The following is a 21483-nucleotide window of genomic DNA, read 5'->3' as shown; positions in this document are numbered from 1 at the left end:
AATGTGAATGGGGCCTTACAATTGATCATACCTTATTGCTGATGTTATCACGCCGTCTGCATCACAAGAAAAGTACGGAATGGTGAGGGTATGTTCACACGATGAGAGGCATTTACGTGTGAAAAGACAGACTGTTTGCAGCTGCCTCGTTTTACACGTAAATGCTCCTCGTAATTTACGAGGCGTCTGAGACGCTCTGAGACGCTCGTAAATCTTGAGCTGTGCTTCATTGAGTTCAATGAAGAACAGCTCAAATTACGTGGCAAAGAAGTGTCCTGCACTTCTTTGCCGAGGCAGTCCATTTACGCGTCGTCGTTTCACAGCTGTCAAACGACGACACGTAAATTACAGGTTGTCTGCACAGTACGTCGGCAAACCCATTCAAATGAATGGGCAGATGTTTGCCAACGTATTGCAGCCCTATTTTCAGACGTAAAACGAGGCATAATACGCCTCGTTTACATCTGAAAATAGGTTGTGTGAACCCAGCCTGAGGCAGGGAACTGATGGTTCCCTTTGCTTCACCAGTGCTTTCAATTGTACTATTAAGTATTTCATTGTACAATTAAGTACAATAGTGTCTACCCTCTCTCCACCATAAGTGACCTGACTACTCCTGCAGTCGCCCCCACCCACTGGACACCCTAGGCACTGTACTCCCAGTGCCTAGTGGCAAATGTGGGCCTGTGTGACACTGCTACTTAAGCACTATACAGGGAATTATGTTTGCAGTTTATAGTGATGGCAGCACTTCAGTATATATCATTGAAATACTGTTATTTGGCCAATCTATGGCACTGTTACTTGGGCACCATACTGTCTGGCGCTTAGAATTAAGCACTGTACGGTATGTTTTTTTATTTCACAGTGTGTAGTATATGAGGAGCGCCAACATAAGGTTCTGCACAGGGCACCATTCAGACTCAGCCCTGACTAAACTATATACCAGGTTGTCAATAATTATGCAAAGGGTTTTTGTGTACAATTATTTTATTGATCGCAAACTTCTATACTAGATGTATAAATCTCTAAAGTCCTGTGATAGAACTACTGGAAAACATTTGTTCAGTCACATTATAATACTAAATAGCTGTGTTTTCAAAAGTGATTTGGTTCAACCAAACATGCGATATCATAATCTGCTATCAGTATTTTTTTTATAAGCCACAAAGTAAGTTTACTACAATATTCTAAGTACAAACCATACAAAAGTGTTAAATGACAAATTTAACTCTTGTACATCTATATAAGCAAAGAAAAGAATAATTGATATTCTTATACCACATTTGCCTTACTATTTCCCTTTCATTATTTTTTTCTGGCTGATATCCCAGGGAATAAGATAAAGCAAAAAAGATGTGGGAAGAGACACAAACGACATTGTAGGAATTGTAATAGAACAGATAGTGTATATAGACATTTATATCAATGAGAGGCGGACAAGGAAGAATAATCACAATACCCAAATCTGCACCACTAATGACGGCCTATATTATTCTAGCTTCCTGAGTGAAACTCTGCTTTTATCTAAAAGGTAAGGGCCCTTTGAGGAAAGTTAAAAAGTAGAATAGATATTTTATAAACTCTTCAGCCAATGAAAAGAGAACTTGAACAAATGTCATGTTGACCTTAATATTCCTTCCGCTGCCGGGACAATTTTTACACTTTTGAATTGCACAAAAAAAAACCCTGAATTTTAAAATACCAAAAAACTAATTATACCCCCATACCCATATATTTTTTAAAAGTAGACACCTGGCACATTGTGAAAATGCCATACAGTACTTTGCACTCGGGGCGCCTTCATTTAATTTTAAATCAAAGTGTAGCGTTTAGTAAAGATCTGACACAAGCAAAGTCTGAGATGCACAAAACCTAAAAATAAGAGTTCAAGACGTGCAGAGTTCATACATGCCACTTATACCTACAGTATGTCTACATGCACATATCTTCACCTATTCACTAGAACTAAAAAAAGACAACAATATCCATTATCCAGAAGCCAGTAAACATTTAAAGTCGCAGAGTCGGTGTGATGAGGCGCAGGAGTGATTATTGTCATGCCGAACATATATCCTATAAATTTTAAGCTCATCAATCATCCCTGGAATAGATGATATATTTGGAATTACCATTGTATCAATATCTGATGACCATGGCTGGTGGAGTCACCGATAATGATATATAAAGCACATTGATGCTTACGGCAAGTGCACTACTGAATGACAAAATGTGAACAACACCTTATATTAGAGCAAAAGAAGTATATGTGACAGGACTGAAGGTTCAGTGGTATAGTGTCATCACAATCCGGCTGCTCTATTCATTCACATTTAAAGAGGACCTATCACTTTTACTCAAGTTTATTTTATTAAACACTCATAAAATAAAAATTCTAGACCTCTGCCTTGTGCTGTTCCTCGGTTATTCCTCCTAGAAATGTATGAATACAAGGAATTACGATTGAGTCCCCAGTCTGAGACTGTCAGCACTGATTGGACAATGTCAGCCTGCGTAGCCTCCCCCCCCCCCAACTGGTAGGACTCAGTTGTTCATTTATTCATAAATTTGTAGGAGGCACAACGTAGACCTCTAAACAAATTACTAGCTTTACTGCTCCTTATTGGCACTACTTGCTGCTAATTTGTGTAATTACTGTCAATTACTCTCAGTTGGTGATTTAACCAACACAATCCAATTGAATGTGCAAATTGAAAGACTATGTATGTGCGGTGTACTAATAAGAATTTACAACGTAGCCGTATTGTGTTGTGGCTACTCATCAATCAAGAATCTCGGCAGTGCAGACTGCTCTAACAAGATAAATATATTGTACGTCTAGCTAATGGGAAAGTAGTGTTTTAAAACCGCAGCAATAGTCTGTATTTCTAATAAAAACTAGCACGTTGTTGAATCCTTGATTATTTGGTTAAGACAATTGCATAGAGATAATGGAGCAACTTTTATGTATTGTGAGATAAATATGATAGTGCACAGGAAGCGTTTACATTAGCTTGCATTAGGAAGGTTGGAGTCATTTAATGTAAGCATTATATTATTATGGTATACATATAAAACTATCATTATGAGAAAATTGTTTTGTACAGAGAATTTTGTCAACAAGATAAAAAGTTTAATTATGCATCAAGCTATTCCCCTGCCACAACATTGATTAGGGTAGCGAAGAAATAACGGAGATAAACATTCAGGAGCAGAGAATAAGAGCAGAGAAGAGGAAATTTGAACCATATTCATAGCTTATTATAATATCAGATTCTACATTGTAGTATGTCTACCGTGTTTTGCCCTGTGCCGCGGTGTATGGTAATTTATTCCATTATTTAATATATACCTTCTACTGATTTCCTGTACTTGATAATATGTACTGTATTTGTAGGCAGCTTATGTGAATTTAAAAACCGATATAGATATGAAGAGAAGCTTCACATTGCAACCGCTTTAAAGATTATGGAGCCGCATTCTCAACAATTCCCTAATATGTTGTAATCATTATTGGAATCACTCCCTTTACAAATGAGGATATTCCAATACGAGTTTATTCATGGTGGCTCTTTACATGCATTTTTGCCAAGGATGTACCCCCATTGTGCTTACTGTTTTAGAAAACCACAATCCATGTAAAATTGCAGGAAAAATCATATGTTTTTAGGTGGCATTATAGCAAATTGCCAAGATCAGGACATCATAAATAAGTTAGGCCCTTTTACGACAGAATATATCACATATTAGGGTCTATATTCCAGCTGCAATACTCGAACCCATGGTTCTACTGAACCAAACTTAGATCACTATAGGGTTCTATGATGATCTAGGTTCAGTTCAATAGAACCAGAAAGGGGTCAAGTATTAAAGCCGTTATATGGACCCTAAAATGCGGCTGTTTGAAATGGATTTTAGGCCTCATGCACACAACCGAATGCCTTTGAGCTGGTGACAGTGCACAATATGGAACCCGCATTGGGGGCCACATAGTTTTGTGTCGAGTACTGTCGCTACTGTAGTGTTTTTCCTCGAGTGCTTCTAAAGGAAAACCTGGTCAGAAATATGTGGCATTTGGTGGAGCATGCTGCAATACTTTTTTATGCAGACTCCTGTGCTATATGGTGGCTTCAAGGGCCCCATAGAAATGCATTAACACCGTATTAGGGATCAGTGTGATAGGGATCCCAAATAGGGTTGTGTTCATGATGCTTTAGGCTGAATTAAAAGGGTATTCCCATCCCAGACAGTTATGGCATATCCACATGATAAACCAGAAATGTCTCAAAGATACAGGTCCCACTTCTCGGACCCGCACTTATGTACAGAATGAGTGTCATGTGGATATACCATAAAATAGTCTAAGATGGGAAAACTCCTTCAGCAGTTTGCAAGTTTTTTTTTGCAAAATTCGTTTTTTTTTTACTAATAGTTTAGTAAACGCTTAGTTTACACCAGTTTCTGTGTCAAATTTGTGGCACATTTGTGGTGCACACTGTCACATGTTCAGCCACTCCCCCTTTCAGCTAGAGCACACCTCTAACCTGTTCAGCCACGAGTGTGTAAAAAAAAAGTGCCTGAATGGCTAAATTTATTTTGGCCAAGTTGTGTACCCAAGAATTCTGTCTCAATTTGAATAAGAATTCTGGCGCATTTTGAATAGTAAATCTGCCCCACAAAGTTCTAGCCTTTTATAAGACTCAGTGGTTGAATGAAAAATGTGTCTTTATATAAGTTTAATATATGTTTAATATAAAAATGTGTTCTAAACAATAGGTCATTTTCTGACAACACATCACCTTTAAAGGCTATAGTGACATTTGACAGGGAAAAAAAATATTTTTATATATATATTAGTGGTTACTAGGAGTAAAAAAAAGTTGCACTAAGTTTTAGGCCTGATTTACACGAGCGTGTGCGTTTTGCGCAAGCAAAAAATGCGGCGTTTTGCGTGCGCAAAAAGCACTTAACAGCTGCGTGTGTCATCAGTGTATGATTCGCGGCTGCGAGATTTTCTCGCAGCCGCCATCATTTTAACACTCCGTTTGGATGTTTGTAAACAGAAAAGCACGTGGTACTTTTCTGTTTACATTCAGAGAATGACAGCTGTTGCGCGAACCACGCAGTTCGCACGGAAGTGCTTCCGTGCGACCTGCGTGGTTTTCACGCACCCATTGACTTCAATGGGTGCGTGATGCGCAAAAAAACAGAAATATAGAACATGTCGTGAGTTTTACGCAGCGGACTCACGCTGCGCAGAACTCACGGACTGTCTGCACTGCCCCATAGCCTAATATAGGTGCGTATATTACGCTCGTCTAAATGATGCCTTAGGCTGATGTGCAATTTGCAACCTGATCCTAGTTTCAGACTTTTCTCATGTGGCTGTTTCCCTCTCAGTAATACATGCTGGACAGTGGTGTAACTACCGTTGTAGCAGCCATAGCGGCTGCTACCGGGCCCACGACATGAGGGGGCCGGTTCTGGCAGGGCACAGGCCCCCTCACGCCACATTTAACAGCATCTGCATCCCTAGAAAGCGGATACTATTGGACACTATTGCAGAGCAGGAAGATATCTACCAGCTCTGCCATTTACTAGGCTACAGGCCACGTTCGGACTGCAGCCTATGAGGCACAGGGTCAGGATACCTGAGCAGGCCGGCGTGATGATGTCACTGGATCACGCCGGCCTATTCAAGGATCCCGTCGGCGTTGATTCTTTGGAACAGATCCGTTCGTCGCGGGAAGGGGGCCTAGGTGAGTATAAAGCTTTATCTGTTTGTGGGGCGCTATTTACAAGAGGGGGCTGCTATCTCAAGGGGGAGTGGGGGTGCTATCTCCAGGGGGGCTGTATGGCACTATCTACAAGGGGGAGGTGGGAGGTACTATCTACAAAGGGGTTCTGTATGGCACGGTCTACAAGGGTGAGGGGGCACTATCTACAGTGGGAAAGGGTGGCACTATCTACAAGGGGGCTGTATAGAACTGTCTACAGTGGGCGCTGTATTTCACAATTTACAGGGGGGCACTATCTACAAGGGGGGAGCTGTGTGTGGCACCCAGGGGAGGGGGGAGCTCAGTCAAAAGTTTGCTACGGGGCCCAGTGTTTCCTAATTACGCCCCTGATGCTGGATGTGAGGTTTGTATGTTCAGGATGCATCTGCTTTCACTAGCCCTCATGTACTAGCACAGCTTCATTCCTGTGCTGATTTCCCCTTCTAATACTGTATTATCAATTCTCTCCTGTGCCGACAGAGACATTGATGCTGCCTATGTGCATGATAGCTTCCCCCTCCCTATCTACACTGTGACACAGTACAGGATGTGTGATTTCCCCCTGCTCACTCTGCTGTGGGTTCTCTCCTCCCTATCTACAGCCTATGTGATTCCCCCTTTCAGATTCTGAGTTCTCGCCGCCCTATCTAATAAAGCTGGCTCTGCTGTGTACAAGCTTTTTCCATTTCCTTCCTGCTGGTTTCTTTAACACTGACAGAAGACAATGGGAGAGCCGGGGGAGCAAATAACCCCAACCCTGTGCCGACAACTTGTGCTGTCAGATCTAAGTCAGAAGCAGCAGTAAAACAGCCTACTTTATACATCATGAAGATATATACAACAAAATGGAAGGGCATTTTTAGTTACGACTACTTAGTAAGTTGCTAAATTTAGAATTTTGAAAGCAAATTAACAATAAAAAAAAAAAATTCTGTGCAAAAGTGTCCATAGGCTTTAATTTTGACTTCATGCAGATTTTGTCACGGACTTTCCAGCAGATTCTTTTATGTAGCGCACACATATTTTGCTGTACATTTGCTGAAAAACTGTGCCGCATCTCTGCTCACCCTTAATGGCTCTGTTCAGAAACCACAGCTATTCTGCAGATATGGAGTCTGGTGAGCAGTCTACAACATTTTGATTCAAAGTCATAAGAAAATTATTTTCCCCAGCAACCACGAATAATAATCTCTAGTGTACAAGGAATGTGCATTACTCCCTGTTTAGCTGTGGACTGAGGTTGGGTTGTTGGATAACTGCTTAGACACTGATGACCCCTAATATTACTTGCATTTCCAGATAAGCAAAAGTAGTAATTTATTAAAGGAGTATTCCCATTTTGCAATGTTATGATTGATGAGAGTGCGATCTCTGGGAGTCCTGTCGATTTTGAGAAGAAAGATACAGAGGATGGACAAGAGCAGCAATGTGTAGGAAAAATCTGTAAAGGAGCGGCAGTCTTTAACTAGGAATTCAAACACTTCATTGTGAGGATCAGTGGAAGTCTCGGCAGCCAGACCCGCACATGGCATACCTCAGCAGGATGACAGAGTAACAATGGCCGCCTATCTACTCCATCCTTGGCTTGACAAATATAGAGCTTATTTTCCCAAATCGCCATGGGCCACCCAAGCCCAGGGGGTCCTGTTATCTGCCCAGGTTTGCCAGGTGGTTATAAGGCCATCACTTCTAATTATGGGACAACCCTTTTAAGTTCTTCTCTGCTTGCCAATTTTGTGTATGTTACTTCCACAGTTGTGGCCCTTAAATTACTTCACAAGGGGAAGGCACTCCCATTCTGAGGTAAGAAACATAGCTCACATGGCCAATGGGAGCTATGATGTAAATTCCTAATCTTAGGGTTTCCATACCTTACAGGGTTAGGAACAGTCTATTACGATACAGCTAAAATAATATGGTAAGATATTACATTTTCCAAGAAATAAAATATATAGTGTTTTAATAGTGCACCCTGAGGCACATCTCTAAAGTAACATTTTGAATAAATAACTGAAAATAATGTGTTGAACTTAGTGAATATATTGAATATATATAAAAAAAATTCAATCGGCACAGTCATTTTAAATAATTCCACGCTACTGGAACTGCAAGCAAGAGTTGTTACTGTGGAAAGCAGATTACTCTCTTTATGAGACATTTTATATTAAACGTAAAACTTTTAAGTAGAAATCCATTATTAAACAATTTTAGAAAAACACATTGTGTGAGCAGTTCTACAGGTTTCCAAATCTGTAATTCCGGACCTAAGGCTTGGCGTAAAAAAGCAGATTACATTTCTGTTAAAAATAACCTTTCCCTTTGCTTAGCCCAGAGGGCTTAACTATGTGTGCAGTACCTATTTCCTTAAAATTTATGAGCTATCCATTTCTGTGAATATTAGTCCTGGAGGAATTATTTGTGCTCGTTTACCCCACTTTTATGCCAAATCCATCTAAATTATGCATAGGGCACAGTCAATATGAGTGAACATCTAAAAAACATACTTGCCAGAAATGTCTAATGATTATTTACTTCTATCAAGTTACCATTTCAAGTGCAAGCTAATTAAATTGTTTGGAACAAGATTGTAAGAGTAAGGGTCCTCTTACATGGCTCGATGTGGGCTGTGTAAACGGGCACCGATCAACGAGACAGCTCGTTGATCGGCACTCGTTTGCTCATTTCACAAGGAACTATGTATGGGGACAAGCGCTCGTTACCAGGATCACAAAAACACAATAGTCATATCTCTAGTTGATTGTACACAGTTTATAGAGTCAAGAACCACCCTATAAAGTTCCTTGTCTCAAATTGGCTACAAATTCGTAATTAGCTCTCACTTCTAAGTTAAAGGGAAGGTGTCACGAAAATTTTTTTTTTATATAAATTTGCTTTTAGTATATTAAAATACATTTTATTTATTTGTGTTTTTGTGTTGTACTTTTTTCTTTTTTATTACTTTTACTTCACTATGGGGGCTGCCATTTTTTTTTCATCTCTGTATGTGTCGATTAACGACACATACAGAGATGGAATACGGCACATACATCCCCATAGAGAATGCGAACGGGAGCCGTTCCATTCACTATAGTGTATGCCGTCTGATTGGGAACGGCGCATGCGCCGCTCCCACACAGTCCAAAAGGAAGGTCTTCGACCGAGCGTCATCCGGCGCCATTTTCATGTGGACCGGAAGCCGTGGCCGGACAGTAAGATGACTACTTCCGGTCGCGGCTTCCGGACATATGTTCCAGGCAGTGAAGAGGTGAGGAGTAGGATCGGAGGCAGCAGCGGCGACAGGAGCAGGTAAGTTATGTTTGTGTATGTGGTGTGTGTATTATGTTCGTGTTATACTGTGTGATTACCACTGTATCTAATCCTCCTACAGTGTAGGAGGATTAGACGATTCAACCACCTCCTTCTCCTGGCCCTAGCCAGGATAAGGAAGGGGGTTTCTGTGAGCTCACTAGAGCGTGTGTGTCTACACCAAATTTGCAGCATAAAGCAATGAGGTTGCTTTACCACATTGCAATGCTGCAATTTTGGGAATTGCTCCCTCTAGTGACCAGCACATGGAAATGTTATAAATTAGAATCTAAGTTATAATATTTCCTGACGTGTGAAAAAAATTAAAAAAATCAAAACAATGTATAATCACTTAAAGAGGCTCTGTCACCAGATTCTCAAACCCCTATCTCCTATTGCATGTGATCGGCGCTGCAATGTAGATAACAGTAACGTTTTTTGTTTTTTATAAACGTTCATTTTTGGCCAAGTTATGAGCTTTTTATATATATGCAAATGAGCTTTGAAATGGACAACTGGGCGTGTTTTTTTCGTTATGTCCAACTGGGCGTGTATTGTGTTTTTAACTGGGCGTGTTTATGTGTATGACGCTGACCAATCAGTGACCAGTCAGCGTCATACACTCCTCAACATCTGCACGTTCCTCTCCTGAAATATTCTGTACTGCTGTGAACTCTGCTCTTACCATTACGTAGCTCTCAGTCTGTTACCTCTCCTCCACTCCTGTCCTCAATAACACCTTCACATGATTGGCAAGTCACCACCCCGCACAAGATCCGCACGCTCATCTCCTGAAATACTCTGTGCTGCCTTAAACTCTGTGGACAGGTCAGGATCCTGGTTTTTTTAAATGCTGCTGGGGAACCCGCTTGATCCACTATATAAGGCTGCGCCTCCATCCTCTTCTGCCCCAGTCACTTATTCCCAAGCACTGTAAACTTTCAGATTGGTTGTGCTGTGAATATTCGGAGAACGTGATTGGTTTATGTGCAGAGTAATGAACATACAGACAAGCATTAGAAGACTGACTAAGGGCTGAGCATTTCATTGAATTCAGTCTTCTACTGCTTGTCTGTATGTTCATTACCCTGCACATAAACCAATCACGTTCTCCGAATATTCACAGCGCAACCAATTTGAAAGTTTACAGTGCTTGGGAATAAGTGACTGGGGCAGAAGAGGATGGAGGCGCAGCCTTATATAGTGGATCAAGCGGGTTCCCCAGCAGCATTTAAAAAAAACAGGATCCTGACCTGTCCACAGAGTTTAAGGCAGCACAGAGTATTTCAGGAGATGAGCGTGCGGATCTTGTGCGGGGTGGTGACTTGCCAATCATGTGAAGGTGTTATTGAGGACAGGAGTGGAGGAGAGGTAACAGACTGAGAGCTACGTAATGGTAAGAGCAGAGTTCACAGCAGCACAGAATATTTCAGGAGAGGAGCGTGTAGATGTTGAGGAGTGTATGACGCTGACTGGTCACTGATTGGTCAGCGTCATACACATAAACACGCACAGTTAAAAACACAAAACACGCCCAGTTGGACATAACGAAAAAAAAACGCCCAGTTGTCCATTTCAAAGCTCATTTGCATATATATAAAATAGCTCATAACTTGGCCAAAAATGAACGTTTTAAAAAAAACAAAAAACGTTGCTGTTATCTACATTGCAGCGCCGATCACATGCAATAGGAGATAGGGGTTTGAGAATCTGGTGACAGAGCCTCTTTAAATACTAACTGTTTAACTGAAAAAAAAAAAATATTCTAGCGACACATTCCCTTTAAGAAATTCTGAAGGAACAGAAGAGGAATATGGCAACTGTATAACATGCCAAAATATTTGAACATCTGGACATCCATATCAGCATGTTGAACATCTGACTCTAAAATCATGGCCATTTTAACGGATTTGGTCCCCCATTGTCTATTCTGTCACAAGAACATTAGTTAGTCAGTCTTCCTATTAATCCCACCTTTTTTGGGAGGGGATTACCTGCAGAACTCTACCCATGCCAATTAAGTTCTTATACTCCAAACGTAAACCAATTTTTATCGACCTTTCCAAAAAGTTGTACCACACGTTTCTCTAGAGTTTCACTGTTCTATAGATCTTCCTTCAGTGTCGCTATGAGGCACAGCCCAAACCCTGACCATTATTTATTTTTCACCACACTTTCCCTGACACAGTAGAGCAGAATGTGCCCTCCTGGCCTCCACCAATCTTAGATGTGCCTATCAGACATATAAATGGTGAAGCGTGATTTATTACTCTACAAATTACATTTTCACTGCTCCGAAATCCAATATGGAGGCTTTAAAATAGTGCAACCAATGTTTGGTATTGAGCTTGACAATCTTTGCCTTGTATATGGCTGCTTGACCATGAGAACCGAATCCATGAAGTCCTATTGACATTGTTTCCAGAGGCGGTCAGGAATACATCAGTGAGTATTTCATTTGAAGACCGATGAATTTTGTGCTTCACCACTCTGCTGTCTCATTCTACGCTTAGTTATTTGTGTATAAGCCTTATAAGAATTGACCCTAGCAACAAATAAATTACGGTACTCAAAATCAGCCTCAAATAGGGTTGTTTTCTACTTGACTATTGCGCCCATTATAGTGTCAGCCTGGGCCCATCATAGAATCCCCTGATACTCCAGAGGTCTAGTCTGACCCTGACGCCACTATACAATAACAGCACGTACAATTAACAGGGGATTTTACAAACTGACTTGTTGGGAAGATGGCATTCATGTGTACCGTAGGTGCAAGGTGACTTTAGTATGACCCAGTATATTTCCCCTTAGGGGGAAGGGGGCAAAACCAAAGGAAAAGTTATGAAAATTTAACATAGTCAATTTTAATTTCCCCTCACCCGTGGGTGTCTGATATCCCCACATATATATAATGTGTATATATGGCTTTACACAAAAGTAATATTCGGATCTTTGGGATGAAAACTCAGGAGAAGAAATCAGCAATAAGAATGGAAGAAGTTGAGTGCTGCACTATGGACACATTTCCCTCACTGAATGGTCTTCACTTTTAGCTAAGGTCACCTAGTAATTGTAATTGTATATTTTCACTGGAACATTTTAAGAACAAACTTTTTTAGAGAAGGATTGTAACTTAAAATTATAATCAGAACGTTTTTGCTTCGAACCTCATGCACCCATGACTTGGTGATTTCCATGGTAACAACTAGAAAAGTAAATTCTCAGATATAAGAGGAGAATGAGAACATAATTCTAAGTATTTCACTGGGTCCTGTTCTCATTTGAGAGTTATTTTAAGGTTTTTGGAGGACACGAATCTTGTGAAAATTCAACAAGGTGAACATCCATAAGAAAGTGCATTTGAGGAGAGGCCAAGACAAGAATTGCAGAACTATATATACATATTATATGTTACTAGTTATATGTAAACTAATGCTATAGTATATGAAGATCACAATTGGTGACAGTTTATTAAAATAATTTAAAAGGCTTGACCTTTCTCTTCCCATTTCCTCCCTCCTCCTCTTTAAATAATTCACAGACAGTTCTTCTGAATGTCGCACCACACAGCCAATGAATTCCTAAACTGTGACATTCCTGTGTGAAATGTACTGGAAGGTCCGTAGTGAAGCTTCTCCTATTACAGTCCCTGAGAAAATGGATGGATCACAGAATTTTGAGCAGTTTTACTTTAGATCCAGTTAAGAAAATGAGGTTAGATGCAGGATTTTCCCCAAACAAACACAACAATTTTATTATATACCCTGTGGCAAACATCCTGGAGTTTTCTTGTCATAGTAACTGGAAATCCACTTTACCTTTATTTATTGGTTTATCGGTCCATAATAGATTCACCTGTAATAAGGAAAGTAACAAAACTGTTTCTATGAATGTTGCTTTTGTATTTTTTATTTTTTTTGCTTTTTTCAACTAAGGAGATTTATAGGCGTTGGGATAATACTTTTGTAAGCTGAAGGTTTATTAATTGTGCGGCTGTCTAGACTGTGCTTATCTTTTACCTACAGTGATACAAAGCATTCTTCTGGAATGTTAAAAAAGGCTGCACGCTTTATTTCATCCAACTTCCCTCACTTAATCCACTGGTCAGAGTGTAAAGACATGGCGGTAATTAAAAATAACATGACTTAAATATTTTAAGGGTTAACCTCTACAGAGAAATGAGAAGATTTTACAGAGTTTCCAATGACTATTATTATTTCAGTGTGAATGTATGATGATCTCAGTGACAGTGGAACACAGCGCTATATTACATCTGATGATTATGGTGAATTGTCAAGCAAGAGGTTTCTTCGTTCTAGGACTCTGTGGGCAACCAAATGTTAGACCCCCCACAATTCAATATGTTAATTTAGGTCCTAGTAATATTCCCTAACTTACTATTTTGAGAAGACTCTTGTTTACATGATAAAATTCTAATTTCCTGCACCCACCACTAGGGGGAGCTTACTGCATACAAATGTATACAGCTCCCATTAAATTCAATGAGAACTGTATACATCCGTATTAGACGAGCTTTCTCTAATGGCAAGAAGAATATTGGACCAATTTGATTACATTTTGCACATGTGGTATATCCGTCCCTGCACCTCTCCATAAGATAGGTGATAGAAATGTTAGATTATAGGGACTGCGCTCTAGGACCCTCACCATTCATGAAAACAAAGGTTTAATATCTCCAGTTCTCTATAATCAGGCAGTCAGGAGATATATGGAGCAGAGGAAACACAGATGAGTCTATGTCAGATACTCCATCTGCTGTTGGACTAAAATGGGGCATGCATGCCCAATCTTCGCTCCATTTACCTCCTCAGGGCCATAAGAACAATATGTATACATGTAGTATATGAATCAATACCAAATTGCTGTGTTTATTAATAAAAAAAATTTTTTTTAACATATTATTTCCAAAACCCCATTCAGCACATTCAATTGCTAAATGTACAGTAGAATGGACAAAAGAAGAATGGTAGACCAACTTGCCCCATCTGCTTCATCATTCATTCCTTGGCACACATGTTCTTATGCAGTGCAGGAGCTCCTTATGACCATTGTGTTATATATCTGCCTATGTGCAAAGCTAAGGAGGAGGGAGGGAATGTAGGAGGCAGTTATATGTGAATCGTTCTAGGGTGTTAGTAGATTTTCATATACAACAACACAGGGAGCTGTAATGGATGCCTATGATTATTGTTCTCATATAAACCACATGCTATATAACTAGGCAGACAATAGCCTATACTAAACAACATATAGAATATATTCATTGACACTAAGGGTGAGCTAGTATGGGGACGAGCGTTCGTTACTTTGATCGCTCGTCCCCATACGTTATCATGTCGGCAGCGTATCTCTCTGTTCACTGGGAGATGTGCTGCGACAACGATAATAGTTTTGTTATTTAAAACGATACGATCAGCTGATGAACGAGCGTTTGCTCAATCATCGGCTGATCGCTGCCCTGTTTACACAGGGCGATTATCTGCAACGAGCGTTCTGTGAGCGCTCGTTTGCCCTATAAGTGTCTGGTGTAAAAGGGCCTTTAGAACTGATTCGTATATAAATAGCAGATAGTGATTAGAAAATGACGTTAGTTTGCATTTAACATAAAGGTGAGGGCAGTGGCGTACCTACCGCTGCAGCAGCCGTAGCGGCTGCTACGGGGCCCGCGACATGGGGCCCCCTATGCCCGGTGGCGCCGCTAGCACCCGTTATGGCTGCTACAGCAGTAGCGATGCCACTACAGGGCCCGCGCCGCCCAGCCTCTAACATTTATGGGCCCGGGCGGCACGGTGGAGTTGCTAGCACCGGAGGGGGCCCCGGTGCTAGTGACGGCAACATTCACCTGTATCTGCGTCCTCTGGATGTATATACAAATTAATATTATAGGCTGCTGCTGCCTCTCTGAGGGGGCAGCGGTGCCACTGAAACCAGCTCTTGCACTAATTGTACCTACGTCTATAGCACGCAGGTACAAATACATGCATTAGTGCTGAATGGCCGGGCACATTCTGTGCCTGACCTTTCAGCGCTTTACAATGACGCTGATTGGCAGGGCAAAATTACTTCCCCCGCCAATAAGCGCCTTTCAACGACGCTAGTGGCGCAATGATGTCATCGTGCTGCTTCCGTTGTTGAAAGGCGCTGATTGATAGGGCAAGTCATTTTGCCCTGCCAATCAGCACCTTTCAACGACGCTAGCGGCGCGATGACGTCATCGCGCTGCTTGCGTTGTTCAGCCCCAGCAGACCTGCTCAGAAGAGAGCAGGTCTGCATTTCCACTAGGACGGTGTGGGAACGGGATCATGTGAGTATGTAAAATTATTTTTTCTAATAAAACTGTGAGTGGCATTATCTACAGGGTGGGCTCTATTTACAGGGGGGTCTATATGTGGGGATGTGGAGCACTATATACAGGGGGAGCTATATGTAGGACACTATCTACAGGGGTGGGCTATATGTGGGACACTATATACAGGGGTGGGCTATATGTGGAGCACTATCTATAGGGGGAGCTATTTTTAGGGCACTATCTACAGGGGTGGGCTCTATGTGGAACACTGTATACAGGGGTGGGTTACCTGTGGGGCACTATCTAAAGGGGGCTATATGTAGGGCAATATCTACAGAGCTGGGCTATATGTGAGACACTATATACAGGGGGAGCTATATGTGAGGCACGATCTACAGAGGTGGACTAGATGTGCAGCTCTATCTATAGGGGGAGCTATATTTAGGGCAGCATGGTGACTCAGTGGTTAGCACTATTGCCTAGCAGCTCTGGAGTCCATATGTGGGCACTATCTACATGGGCTGTATGTGGGGCACTATCTACAGGGGGCAAGGTGTGTGTGTGTGTGGGACACAGCGTATGGTACTATTATAATTAGGGACACAGTGTATGGCGCTATTATAATTAGAGGTGCAGTGTATCACACTATTATATTTAGGGGTGTTGAAAATCTTATCTTCGTTTATAGGTGCAGAAATGTTTTAAAAGTGAGAAGCTGAAGACATCTGAGCGGAAAACTGAAGAAATGGGTTGTGGCCGGGAGAAGTCATCATAAGGGCTGGACCGGATGGAGAAGAAAAGAGAAAAAGAACTAGAATTTGAGACGTCACCGGTGAGTCACTTAATGTAAATGTTTATTCTGCCTCTAATCAGTACTGTACTCACTGTATGATCTGCAGCGAGATGATGAGTGGTTTGATTATGATATGACTTTTTTTGTGAAACCGTATCTCCCAGCATATACTTATCATTGTTCGGGCCATGCTGGGAGCTGTACTTTTACGCCATACTCACCTATACGGCAGGGGTTGCACTAAATTGAGCTTTATTTGTTCTGGTGCTGTATTTATGTACTGATTGTAACGTCCGTGGTCGCTGACCACCAACTCCTTCCATCTGGTCGACGCCCCTCTCTCCAGAGATGTCTGCACATGCGGCCGTCCTGTTCCACAGTGACAAACCAGGGTGCGCTCGCAAGCTCAGTCTAGACTTAAAGAGGCTCTGTCACCACATTATAAGTGCCATATCTCTTAAATAATGTGATCGGCGCTGTAATGTAGATAACAACACTGTTTTTTATTTCGAAAAACAATCATTTTTGAGGAAGTTATGAGCAATTTTAGATTTATGCTAATTACTTTCCTAATGCCCAACTGGGCGTTTTTTAACTTTTGACCAAGTGGGCATTGTAAAGAGGAGTGTATGACGCTGACCAATCAGCTTCATACACTTCTCTCCATTCATACTCAGCACAGCGTGATCTAGCGAGATCATGCTGTGCTGTCACATACACCCACATTAACTTTACTGAAGGGTCTTGACAGTGAATAGACATCACCTCCAGCCAGGATGCGATGTCTAGTCACAATCCTGACACTTCAGTAAAGTTTGTGTGCGACTTAATCGCTGCACAGCGTGATCTCGCGAGATCACGCTATGAGTTACAGCAGTAGCCTGATCTCGCAAGATCATGCTGTGCAGCGATTAAGCCCTACACAAACTTTACCTAAGTGTCGGGATTGTGAATAGACATCGCGTCCTGGCTGGAGGTGATGTCTATTCACTGTCAAGATACTTCAGTAAATTTAATGTGGGTGTATGTGACAGCACAGCATGATCTCGCTAGTACACGCTGTGCTGAGTATGAATGGAGAGAAGTGTATGACGCTGATTGGTCAGGTGATTGTGCTGCTGTTCACCACGCTTTTTCAGCTGATTGGTCAGCGTCATACACTTCTCTTTACAACACCCACTTGTTCAAAAGTAAAAAAACGCCCAGTTGGGCATTAAGAAAGTAATTAGCATAAATCTAAAATTGCTCATAACTTCCGCAAAAATGATCGTTTTTCAAAATAAAAAACAGTGTTGTTATCTACATTACAGCGCCGATCACAGTATATAGGAGATAGGACACTTATAATGTGGTGACAGAGTCTCTTTAACCCCTTAAGGACGCAGCCTAGTTTGGGCCTTAAGGCTCAGAGCCCATTTTTCAAATCTGACATATTTCACTTTATGTGGTAATAACGTCGGAATGCTTAAACCTATCCAAGCGATTCCGAGATTGTTTTCTCGTGACACTTTGGGCTTCATGTTCGTGGTAAAATTTGGTCGATATATTCAGTCTTTATTTGAGAAAAATTGCAAAATTTAGAGAAAATTTAGAAAAAATAGCATTTTTCAGAATTTAAATGCATCTGCTTGAAAAACAGACGGTTATACCACCCACAATGGTCACTAGTTCACATTTCCCATATGTCTACTTTAGATTGGCATCGTTTTTTGAACATTATTTTATTTTTCTTGGACTTTACAAGGCTTAGAACCTAAACAGCAATTTCTCATATTTTTAAGAAAATTTCAAAAGCCTTTTTTTAAGGTACCTGTTCAGTTCTGAAGTGGCTTTGAGGGGCCTATGTATTAGAAACCCCCATAAAGCACCCCATTTTAAAAACTAGACCCCTCAAAGTATTCAAAACAGCATTTAGAAAGTTTTTTAACCCTTCAGGCATTTCACAGGAATTAAAGCAAAGTGGAGGTGAAATTTGCAAATTTCGTTTTTATTTCTGAATTTCAATTTTATTCTATTTTTTTTCTGTAACAAAGAAGGTTTTACCAGAGAAACACTACTAAATATGTATTGTCCAGATTCTTCAGTTTTTATAAATGTCCCACATGTGGCTCTAGTGCGCTCGTGGACTAAAACACAAGCCCCAGAAGCAAAGAAGCACCTAGTGCATTTTGGTGGTGCTTTTTTATTAGCATATATTTTAGGCAGCATGCCAGGTTTGGAGAGGTGTTGAGGCGCCAAAACAGTAGGAATCCCCCAAAACTGACCCCATTTTGGAAACTGCACCCCTCAAGGAATTAATTTATGGTTATTGTTACCATTTTGACCCCGTAGTTTTTTCACAGCGCGTATCTGAATTGGGCTGTGAAATTAAAAGAATGACAATTTTTCCAATAAGATGTCATTTTTGATCAGAATTTCTTATTTTCACAGGGAACAAAATGCCCCATTTTGTTGCCCAATTTGTCCTGAGTGCGGCAATACCCCATTTGTGGTGATAAACTGCTGTTTGGGCCCATGGGAGGCCTCAGAAGGAAAGGAGCGCTATGTGTTTGTTGGAGTCCAGATTTTGCTGGATTGGTTTTCGGGTGCCATGTCGCATTTGCAGAGCCTCAGAGGTATCAAAGCAATGGAAACCCACCAAAAGTGACCCCATTTTGGAAACAAAACCCCTCAAGGAATTTATTTATGGGTGTTGTGACCATTTAGACCCCACAGTTTTTTCACAGAACTTATTTGAATTGGGCTGTGAATTTTAAAAAAAAAACTTTTTTCCAATAAGATGTAGTTTTGGCTCAAAATGTCTTATTTTCACAACGAATAAAATACCCCATTTTGTTGCCAAATTTGTTCTGAGTGCGGCAATACCCCATTTGTGGTGATAAACTGCCGTTTGGGCCCATGGGAGGCCTCAGAAGGAAAGGAGCGCTATGTGTTCTTTGGAGCCCAGATTTTGCTGGATTGGTTTTCGGGTGCCATGTCGCATTTGCAGAGCCCCAAAGGTATCAAAGCAATGGAAACCCACCAGAAGTCACCCCATTTTGGAAACTACACCCCTCAAGGAATTCATTTATGGGTGTTGTGACCATTTAGACTCCACAGTTTTTTCACAGAATTTATTTGAATTGGGCTGTGAATTCAAAAAAATGTAATTTTTTCCAATAAGAGGTAGTTTTGGCTCAAAATTTCTTATTTTCACAAGGTATAAAATACCCCAATTTGTTGCCCAATTTGTCCTGAGTGTGGCAATACCCCATTTGTGGTGATAAACTGCCGTTTGGGCCCATGGGAGGCCTCAGAAGGAAAGGAGCGCTATGTGTTCTTTGGAGCCCAGATTTTGCTGGATTGGTTTTCGGGTGCCATGTCGCATTTGCAGAGCCCCAAAGGTATCAAAGCAATGGAAACCCACCAGAAGTCACCCCATTTTGGAAACTACACCCCTCAAAGAATTTATTTATGGGTGTTGTGACCATTTAGACCCCACAGTTTTTTCACAGAATTTATTTGAATTGGGCTGTGAATTCAAAAAAATGTAATTTTTTCCAATAAGAGGTAGTTTTGGCTCAAAATTTCTTATTTTCACAAGGAATAAAATACCGCATTTTGTTGCCCAATTTGTCCTGAGTGTGGCAATACCCTATTTGTGGTGATAAACTGCCGTTTGGGCCCATGGGAGGGCTCAGAAGGAAAGGACCACCATGTGGCCTACTGGGAATTTTCTGGTGCTAAGTCGTGTGTGCAGAAGCCCCTGAGGTATCAGTACAGTTGAAACCCCCGAGAATTGACCCCGTTTTAAAAACGACACCCCTTAAGGAATTCATCTAGAGGTGTAGTGAGCATTTTGACCCCACAGGTATTGTGTAAAAGATAATGTGCAGCAGTTGGTGCAGAGTGAAATTTGCAATTTTCTATACATATATGCCAATTCAGTGTCCGATATATTGTGCCCAGCATCCGCCACCGGAGATATACACCTCATAAACTGTAATGTTGGCTCTCCCGGGTACGGCAATACCCTACATGTGGCTGTTATCAGCTGCCTGGGCACACAGCAGGGCTCAGAGGGGAAAGATGAGGAGGGGTAAGCTGTGCGAAGTGGATCAGAGCGAGTAAAACTGGGGTAAATTAAAAATAAAGGGATGGATGATAAATTTGAAAACACTCTTTCATACAGAGCTCTGGTTTTTCGGGACACGCGTCACATTGATATATTGTGTCCTTCCTTATCCCCCTCTTATAGCAGACTCTGCACCTCTTTTGACTTTTTCCCTTCTTGCCAGTTTGGGGAACTTCTCCTAAAAAGTGTTGCCCTGGTACGATGCCTGTGGCCCCGCTTCCAGAAGTACTGTAAGGCTTCAGGACTTGATTTGACAAGTCCACCCCTCCCATGTACCTATTGTAGTCCAGGATGCAGTCTAGTTTGGGGGTCCCTGTACTGGTACCTCGTACAGGTACATGGGTACTGGTGTGGCATCTCCCTGGTCTTGTACTTGACACACAATATGTTGCTGCTAGATTGTGCCCTGCTCTCACCCCTTCTGAGTGTTTGCCCAAGCAGAGTCGTAGGGAGGCCTCTCAGGTTTCTTCTAGCAGTGCCGCATGCCGCAGGACTTCTGGAAGCGAGGCAGTTGAAGAGTGGGACGCTGGTATAAAAATTATCCAGGTAGAGGTGGTAACCCTGGTCCAGCAGTGGGTGCACCAAATCCCACACAATTTTTGTATTAACTCCCAGTAAGGGGGGGCATTCTGGGGGCTGAGAACTGGTGTCCTTCCCTTCATATATCCTAAATTTGTAGGTATACCCTGATGCCCTCTCGCACAGCTTATACATCTTCACGCCATACCTTGCCCTCTTACCCGGCAGGTACTCGCGGAATTGAAGCCTCCCTTTCAAATGTACCAGGGATTCATCTATAGAAATACACTTCTCGGGGGTGTATGCTTGGGAAAACCGGGCACTGAAATGGTCTAATAAGGGTCTCCGTTTATACAAACGGTCAAAACTGGGGTCATCTCGGGGTGGGCACGGCTCATTATGAGTATAATGTAAGAAGCGAAGTATTGCCTCATTTTTATTTTATTTTTTAGTTTCCAGCTCAGTTCTGAAGTTGCTTTGAGGGGCCCATATATTAGACACCCCTATCAAACACCCCATTTCAGAAACTAGACCCCTCAAAGTATTCACAACAGCATTTAAAAAGTTTATTAACCCTTTAGGCGTTTCACAGGAATTTAGAGCAAAGTAGAGGTGACATTTAATTAATTTAATTTAATTTATTAGGCACCATGTCCGGTTTGAA

Source organism: Rhinoderma darwinii, chromosome 2 (assembly GCF_050947455.1).
Source record: "Rhinoderma darwinii isolate aRhiDar2 chromosome 2, aRhiDar2.hap1, whole genome shotgun sequence".
Lineage (NCBI taxonomy): Eukaryota > Metazoa > Chordata > Amphibia > Anura > Rhinodermatidae > Rhinoderma > Rhinoderma darwinii.
The sequence above is the reverse complement of the archived record's forward strand: the minus strand, read 5'-3'. Positions refer to the sequence as shown.